General features: G+C 43.1%; 1 long non-coding RNA gene across 1 annotated transcript; it reads left to right on the forward strand.

The window, feature by feature from the left end:
- Window positions 1-4,533: 4,533 nt before the first annotated feature.
- On the forward strand, window positions 4,534-6,852 carry LOC117530096. The gene is made up of 3 exons (XR_004566181.1): window positions 4,534-4,748; window positions 5,555-5,556; window positions 6,807-6,852. It is a non-coding gene; the product is annotated as an uncharacterized LOC117530096 (long non-coding RNA).
- The last annotated feature ends 2,593 nt before the right edge of the window (window positions 6,853-9,445 follow it).

Consider the following 9,445-nt stretch of genomic DNA (forward strand, 5'->3'; position numbering starts at 1 on the left):
GGGGGGGGGGCATTCTCACTAGCAGATTGTTGTGATGTCATAGAGCAAAACATTTGAAGAAAAAGACTGAAGGGAAAATTTGAGGCAGATCCAGATTACAAACAAAATGTTATCAGTTGAACATATGAACTATTACCCCCCAGCTATCCTTAAATCACAGGGCATTTTGTATCTTTGTATTTTTTAATGATGAAAGCCTGAAAATAAATTAAAAAACATGAATCTGGTGTTTCTGTCTGATGCTCTTTGATGTTCTTGTCTGATGTTACAGTAAAGATTCTATGACTTTGAAGTTTTTTAAAACTTGATGTCATTGTCAGTGACAGGAAGAACCAGAGGCGGAGCCAAGAATTCATTCAATTTACGTTGGCACTGTAAAGCTTCGAGCATTGTGAAAGACCACATCTATTCCTAAAGCAATCGTTTCATTTAGCACTTCAAAATTTTCAAAACAATAATGGAGAATAAATGAAAAGAACCAAGATGTGCATGTAGTCTAGAATTTCAGGTTCAATTTAAGGCGTGAAACAAAAACATCACATTCAGTGGTGGCACCAAGGGGGGGGGCCCAGCCTCCTCAATAATTCTGCCAATAATGTGAGTAGCGACTGACATATTTGTGGATCTCAACTGCAGTTTTGTGCTGAGAATGTCTCAATATTGCGTAACTGAGCAAAGTGATGAATGTGTGTTCAGTGATCCAACAACGCTGAATCACCCTTCACAAACACAATTTTCGCTCTTGCAAATAAACATTTATTTGTAAGAACCCACACACGTTACAAATCAGACATTTGTGTTTGTGGATCAAAAGCACGTGTACAAATCAAAGGATATTTGTAAATCACCCTCTGTGCATTTGCAAGTATTAATGAGACAAATTTAACTCCATACTCCAAAAATTTAGGTTTCCTAAATATTTATTACGGTCACTATTAAAACTTCACTTATCTTTATAATTTTATTGCTGGTAAATTTTAAAATTGATTTAGATGAGATATACTTATTATCTCACAGGAATATATCACAATTATCTGGGAACTACTTTTTGTGCAGGAATTCATCAAGCACGTCGGCCACAGCTGCGCACTAACAGAGAATATACAGAAGCTGTATATCGTTGTTCGGCAATCATTCTAAGTGATGTATGTGTGCATTGATACCACATTTTAGAGGAGCACTTGTTACTAAAACATATACCTTGGTATTTATAAAGCAATTTACTATATATTGTTAATTTCGACGACATTTTCTGGAGCCCCTCCAACTTTTACCCCAGCCCCCCCCCAACAAAAATTTCCTGGTGCCGCCACTGATCACATTCACCTTTTAGGAATGATACGCTGTCTCTTCAGTTTCAGTATCCATGGTCAAACTAAAAACAAGGACTGATGATGTTTTATACTGAATATGTCTTGGACATAATTTACAACAATCATTAAGAAAGAGGAACAGTATGATAGTGTATGTTCAGGCTTGAGGAATCTCGTGACAGAATCCACAAAGATACCCATGACTTTGAGGGATTTACACACAAGATAACCAGTCAGATCAAGGCTTGGGTCTCCCATGTGCCTTCTGGTAAATGTAGGCTGAAATTTCACATCTTCTATCTCAGAAAATCCATCTCTGTGATGCTGCACCCCGGAGCTGCATAACTGGTTGCACCATACAGTTTATGCAATAACAGCCAGAGAAGCCTATAAGACCTTCAGAGGGTAGTGCAATCGTGAGGTTGCAAGGACTAGATGCAAGAGGTAGAGCAGGTGCCTCAATGGGTTCAAAAGTGGACCCCTAATATCTAGGTTTGTTTCCACGTATGTTCTTCAGGCTAACTATCTCAGACACTTCATCTGCATTGTCCTGGTCCAACCAGGCATAAATGGGTACCAGCCTTGGACGGGGTGTAACCTGTAATGGACTAATGTCTCATCCAGTGGACACCATGGACTACTGTACATATCACACTCAGCCCAGTCTCATTTTTTTTCATGCCCCTGTCACGAAAAGTGCCTGATTTTCATCACACAGTTTTTTATTTTGCTATTTATAATCTTCCCCTTTTCCTAACTCTAACCATAACCATAGCGTAAGTGTGTACCCTCCCAAAACCCTAACCATAACCTTCCCAGACCCCACCATCGCCCCACATTTTGTGCACCTTCACAAAGTGAATTCTTGCCCCGTTACAAAAAGCACCCCATTTTCGTGCCCCTGTCACAAACCCATAAATTAATGTAGTTTTCCTAACCCAGTCTTACAAACTGCCGTGAGACTGGGTTGTATTTAGGGATAAACTCAGGCATCAATGACACATCTTACATCTTCTAGCTATCCAAAACTGAAGGAACCTTTATATTACAAACCACTTCGGGATTTTGATTTTCCAAATCTCAATCCTATATTTACTTTGTTTCATATTGCAAGATCTGTTTTTTTTAACAACACATTCATTTGTGAAAAAAAACTGATGCTATCATATGGATACAGTTCCCCACTGCCAGAGACTCTATCAGGCATGGGTTGGCCCGATCAGTTACCAGCAGACCCATAGAGCCCAACTACCCTAATCCTAGTGGAATTCCTCCTGGTTCTTTTTGTAATATACTGCCCCTTACAAAGAACAAAATAGTTTTATTCCTCAGTTTGGATTTATTGAAAGTCACGCTGAAAGCCAGCACCGGGTCCCCAGAGACACAGTCCACACATGGACTCAATCTTCTGTAAGACCTCGAACATGGCCGACAAAATGCTTTTATACAAGATAATGTAGGCGGTAGAGTGAGTGGATTTTAGTCTCACAATCCTAATGTTACTGGCTGCCCAAAGACAGGGGGAGCCCTCCATTTATTTGAAACGTGCGCATACGTGATGGAAGTGAAACTTAACTCTTACGTTGAAACTTTGAACCAGTTACAACCAGGGTCCAGTCACTTCTAAACAGATAACAAAAGCAAATACTTGATAACTAACATAAAATAAGGAATTAGCACAGATATTATCTACTACCAGGATGAATAGCTGGTCTTTGTCATATTGACGGAGAAAGAGATGATAATGATGATGACAGTTCTCGTGACAGGAAGTCAACAAATTAGTTTTTCTTCAGCTCTGGATCTTTATTTGCATCTGCATAAAGTTTTACTTGTTGACTTTGTCATTCTATTTTTACAGAAAAATGTCCAACTAACTTTGACAACAATATCAGTACCATTTGATATCAATTTGCATATGCATCAATTTGACCAGTTAACACTCAGCCTAGGCTCGTGTGTCATACGTCACGCTGACAAAGTGAGGAACCTTGGGTTAATTTTTGATCTGACGTTGTCCTTTGAACTCCACATTAGAGACATAATGAGGACTGCTTTTTTCCAGCTGCGAAATATGGCGAACATTTGTCCCATCCTGTCTATGGCTGATGCTGAGACCTTGATTCATACGTGTGTCTCTTCTAGATTGAACTACTGCAATATCTATTTTCTGGTTTACCGCAGTCCAGCATTAGGGCTCTCTAATTGGTTCAAAATGCTGCTGCCAGACTTTTGACACAAAGCAGAAAGTTTGACCACATTTTGGCATCTCTTCACTGGCTTCCTGTCCCTGTGAGATCAGATTTTAAGGTTCTGCTACTAGCCTATAAAATTGTTCACGGAGTAGCACCTCCCTACCTAGCTGACTTAATTAAACCCTACATACCGGCCCGGGCTTTGTGTTCTCAAGGTGCAGGACTACTTAGTGTTCCTAGGGTGAATAAAAAGTCTGCTGGTTACAGCTCTTTCTCTTATTGTGCCCCTGTTCTGTGGAATGATCTCCCTCAGTCAATAAAACAGTCAAAACTCACCTGGTGGTGAGATGGATCCGCTGGGAGGGGAGGAAGCCGGGCAGACCTGGCAGGCCCAAACGTATTGTGAGGGTCTGCTGGGAATGACGGGCGGAACCCTCTGTCAGCGAGGTCTTCAACTCCCACCTCTGGGAGAGCTTCTCCCAGATCCCGGGGGAGGTTGGAGACATGGAACCAGAGTGGACCATGTTCTCCATCTCCATTGTCGATGTGGCCGCTCACAGCTGTGGTCGCAGGGTCTCTGGTGCCTGTCATGGTGGTAATCCCCAAACCCGGTGGTGAACGCCCGAAGTAAGGGATGCCGTCAAGCTGAAGAAGGAGTCCTACTTGTCTTTGTTGGCAGGTGGGACACAGGAGGCAGTTGACAGGTACCAGTAGGCCAAGCGTGCTGCAGCCTGTGCGGTCGCAGAGGCAAAAACCCGAGTCTGGGAGGAGTTCGGAGAGGCGATGGAGGAGGACTATTGGTCAGCCTCGAAGAAATTCTGGCAAACCGTCCGACTCCTCCAGAGGCGGAAGCAGCTCTCCACCAACACTGTCTACAGTGCGGGTGGGGAGCTGTTGACACTGACTGGGGATGTTGTCGGGCAGTGGAAGGAATACTTAGAGAATCTCCTCAATCCCATTGTCACATCTTCCGAAGAGGAAGAAGAGACTGGGGACTCACAGGCGGACTTATCCATCACCCAGGCTGAAGTCACCGAGGCACCGAGCTCTTCGGTGGCAAGGCTCCTGGAGTGGATGAAAACCATCCAGAGTACCTTAAGTCTCTGGATGTTGTGGGACTGTCTTGGTTGACACGTTTCTGCAACATCACATGGCGGTCGGGGAGAGTGCCTCTGGATTGGCAGACTGGGGTGGTTGTCCCTCTGTTTAAGAAGGGGGACCGGAGGGTGTGTTCCAACCAGTGGTGGGCACACTTCCGATAATCCGATGACAGATAATTATCGAAGATAATGTTTTCATTATCAGATTATCTTTTCAGATAACTTTAAAAACCATTATCGGACTAATTATCTTCCGATGAATTGTCGTCCGATAACTTTTAGACTAATAACGTAGCAAACGAAGCTGAACAGCAGCAAGCATTTTTAAAGTTTAAAATCAGTTGAGACCTACCTGTTGAAAGTTTCTTAAGAGATGTATTGTTCTATCCTCTGCAAACAGATGCAAGCTAGTTTCAGGAGAAACCACTCTACTCTCTGCAGACAAAGGAGAACTGGTGACAAAAAAAAAAAAGATCATTTCTTTAACACCATACTGATACGCTGGCAATATCACCCAAGTCACCCAGAGGCATACATTTTTAACTTATGGTTCAAATTTTAACCAAACTAATTTTGGACAAGTTATTTAAAATTACTGTCATGCCTGAAGTTTTATAAAGTGAAAACATTAGATATATGTTTTAGTTTTAAAGTAATGTGCTAATTTTTAAGGTTTTGTGAGCACATGCTGTGCCCAGCAGTGCATTATGGGTAATCTCAGTACGTTCACGACAGGACAAATGCATTTCAGACACTCTGTTCAGGCTCCACGGACAGCAGCATTAAAGTCTAGTACCTAAAACTCTCGTGAATATGTTCTCTGGGTTTATAGACGTTATTGTATTTGCATTTGTTAAATTCCACGCATCTTAAATGTAGCAGAAACGGATTATCTGGAATTTTGTTTTGGCAAGTTTCAAGGCCTCTACTGCCATCTACTGGCCAGTAGTGTTCATGGCAGTATTCGCCCTAAGTACTAAGCGTCTGGGCATCAGTAGATGGCAGTGTTCTATTTATTTTGACCCTGGTTATATCAGATGGTTGTCAAATCAACTTTTTGGCTTTGCAAATGTCTTTTTTTTTTTTTTTTACAAATTAAGTTTAAAAACAAAACAATAACAACAACAAAAAACATTACAAGACAGCTCTGCGGTGTTTGCACAGGCACAGTGCGAGAGGTTGGATGCTTGTAGCTCTTCAGCAGCCAGACCAGAATAATATCAAACAGGTTTGATTTTCATTCGACCATACGATCGGTGATCAGGAGGTGGTCGTGAGATGTTGAACGCAGCTTGTTACTCCATGTATACTACACGATGCAGGACGCGTGATTAACCTGAAACTTGGTCCAAACATTTCTCACACAAATGAAAAATCATCTGAAAAAGTGCCAAAACTCGCAAAGTGTAAAGCCAACATTTATGTGTCAAGACAATATTGACAAGACAATACATCATAAAACGTGCGCACGGCACTAATAAGAGCACACATTCTCTCCACATGCAAAACATTTTGCAATGACACTTCCAGGGCTCTGTAAAAATGCCTGTTTTTACAAATAAAAAAGAATATTTTACAAAAGCACATTTATCTGTAAACTGAACTGTGAACTATGAACCAATTAATGTTTAGCAGAGGCACATTTACCCAGAATCCTTTGCGATCTGTCTGTTTTTGTTACAAAACCTCAGAATTAGTGCATTATTCAACATTAAAAGATATATATTATATTTTAACTTTGTACAAATGACAGAATTGACATTAATGGAGTTATACTATCAGTATTCACACAAAACCATAAGTCAGGATGCCTTTATTTTTCAAGACCTCCGCCTGACTGGAGCATCATGACTGGTAGAGAGTTAGGCTTTGTGGCTGCTCTCAGGGTGCTGTAGCTGTGTAGCTTCCAAAAGAGGGCAGCATGTTCAAACATAGAAGTGCTGACTCATTATTTGGGTCTTATGTTGCTTTTTATGCTTCCAAAAGCGATCGTGGTGTTAAAACTCAAATTCAGCTTGTTAGCAGTTGCAGATGTATCAGAGACAATACTGGAATTTATCAGTTATCTGTAACTTCCGATACATTTTTGGGTGGTTCGTCGGTTTATCTTTACCAAAGATAACTTTTCAGTTATCTGATTATCTGTTATCGAAGTTCATTTTTTGGTTATCTGTGGCCACCACTGGTTCCAAATACAGGGGGAATCACACTCCGCAGCCTCCCCGGTAAGGTCTATTCCAGAGTACTGGAGAGGAGAATTCAACCGATAGTCGAACCTCGGATTTAGGAGGAGCAGTGTGGTTTTCGTCCTGGTGGCGGCACATGGGACCAGCTCTACACCCTCCATCAGGTGCTCGAGGGTTCATGGGAGTTCGCCCAACCAGTCCACATGTGTTTTGTGGATCTGGAGAAGGCATTTGACCGTATCCCTCGAGGCGCCCTGTGGGGGGCGCTCTGGGAGTACGGGGTCCAGGGTCCTTTGTTAAGGGCTATCCGGTCCCTGTACAACCGCAGCAGGAGCTTGGTTCGCATTGCCGGTAGTAAGTCAAACCTGTTTCAAGTGCACGTCGGCCTCCGCCAGGGCTGCCCTTTGTCACCGGTTATGTTCATTACCTTTATGGACAGAATTTCTAGGTGCAGTCAGGGTGTAGAGGGGGTCCGGTTTGGGAACGACAGAATCTTGTCTCTGCTGTTTGTGGACGATGTGGTTCTGTTGGCTTCGTCAAATCAGGACCTTCAGCGTGCACTGGAGCAGTTTGCAGCCGAGTGTGAAGAGTCCGGGATGAAAATCAGCACCTCCAAATCCGAGGCCATGGTTCTCGACCGGAAAAAGGTACTTTGCCCTCTTCAGGTTGGTGGAGTGTCCTTGCCTCAAGTGGAGGAGTTTAAGTATCTCGGGGTCTTGTTCACGTGAGAGGGACAGATGGAGTGTGAGATCAACAGACGGATCAGTGTAGCATCTGCAGTGATGCGGTCACTGTACTGGACCATCGTGGTGAAGAGAGAGCTGAGCAGGGGGGGCAAAGCTCTTGATTTACCGATCGATCTACGTTCCGACCCTCACCTATAGTCATGAGATTTGGCTCATGACCGAAAGAACAAGATCACGAGTACAAGTGGCCGAGATGAGTTTCCTCCCCAGGGTGGCTGGGTGCTCTCTTAGAGATAGGGTGAGGAGCTCTGTCACTCGGGAGGAGCTCGGAGTCAAGCTGCTTCTCCTCCACGTCAAAAGGAGCCAGCTGAGGTAGCTCGGGGAATCTTTTTCAGATGCCCCCTGGACGCCTTGCTGGAGAAGTGTTCCAGGCACATCCCATTGGGAGGAGGCCCCGGGGAAGACCCAGGACACGCTGGAGCGACTACGTCTCGCAGCTGGCTTGGGAACGCCTCGGGGTTCCCCCGGAGGAGCTGGGGGAGGTGTGTGTGGATCGGGAGGTCTGGGCAGCTTTGCTTGAGCTGCTGCCCCTGCAACCCGACCTCAGATGAAGCGGAACAAAATGGATGGATGGATGGATGGATTCTGTCGAGACTTTCAAGTCCAGACTGAAGACACACTTATTTTCCCTTTCGTATGGCTAGCATACTGGCATAGAATGTTACTATGCTATGCTTTTTACTCTTTTAATTCAGTTTATTAGGAAACGGAGCGTGCCAAGGCCTCAACTTTTCCTAAATTCTGGGTCTTTTAGTGAAGCTTAGGGCTAGTGGCTGGCGATCATCTTAGTATTTCTTCTGTTTTTCTTGTTGCTTAATACTTACAAATTACACTATTTGTTGTCTTTCTGATGCATGATTCTGCTTTTTTTCTTTTGTCTGTTTGAGGTGCGGCTCCATCCAGAGATGGGTGTGGTATCGGTTCCAGAAACCGTCCTGTGCACCAGCAACACTTCTTGTATGTTCGTTTTGTGAATTGTTCTGTAATTTATGTCTGTACCATGGCCCAAGCAGGGGGACACCCCTTTGAGTCTGGTCTGCTTGAGGTTTCTTCCTCAGAGGGAGTTTTTCCTTTCCACTGTTGCTCTGGGGGTTAGTAAGGTTAGACCTTACTTGTGTGAAGCACCTTGAGGCAACCTTGTTGTGATTTGGAGCTATACAAATGAAAATAAATTGAAATTGAAAATTTGATTTTTTAATTTTGCTCTCATAAACGAAGATGGTCATTTGTTCTGGCCAATTTTTTTGGATCCTCCAAACTGTGACTGTCTAGTGTTGGGACCAGGAGGCAGAGCTGTGGTCTTATACACCTCTCTGCAGCTTCTCTCCCCCTGCCATCCCCTTATTACCCCATCCCCGTAGAGACGGTGCCTGCTCCCAGACCACCAATAACTAGCAAAAATCTATTTAAGCATAAAAATTCAAAAAGAAAAAATAATATAGCACCTTCAATTGCACCACAGACTAAAACAGTTAAATGTGGTCTATTAAACATTAGGTCTCTTTCTTCTAAGTCCCTGTTGGTAAATGATATAATAATTGATCAACGTATTGATTTATTCTGCCTAACAGAAACTTGGTTACAGCAGGATGAATATGTTAGTTTAAATGAGTCAACACCCCCGAGTCACACTAACTGTCAGAATGCTCGTAGCACGGGCCGGGGCGGAGGATTAGCAGCAATCTTCCATTCCAGCTTATTAATTAATCAAAAACCTAGACAGAGCTTTAATTCATTTGAAAGCTTGTCTCTTAGTCTTGTCCATCCAAATTGGAAGTCCCAAAAACCAGTTTTATTTGTTATTATCTATCGTCCACCTGGTCGTTACTGTGAGTTTCTCTGTGAATTTTCAGACCTTTTGTCTGACTTAGTGCTTAGCTCAGATAAGATAATTATAGTGGGCGA

The sequence above is a fragment of the Thalassophryne amazonica genome, chromosome 17 (genome assembly GCF_902500255.1).
Source record: "Thalassophryne amazonica chromosome 17, fThaAma1.1, whole genome shotgun sequence".
NCBI lineage: Eukaryota > Metazoa > Chordata > Actinopteri > Batrachoidiformes > Batrachoididae > Thalassophryne > Thalassophryne amazonica.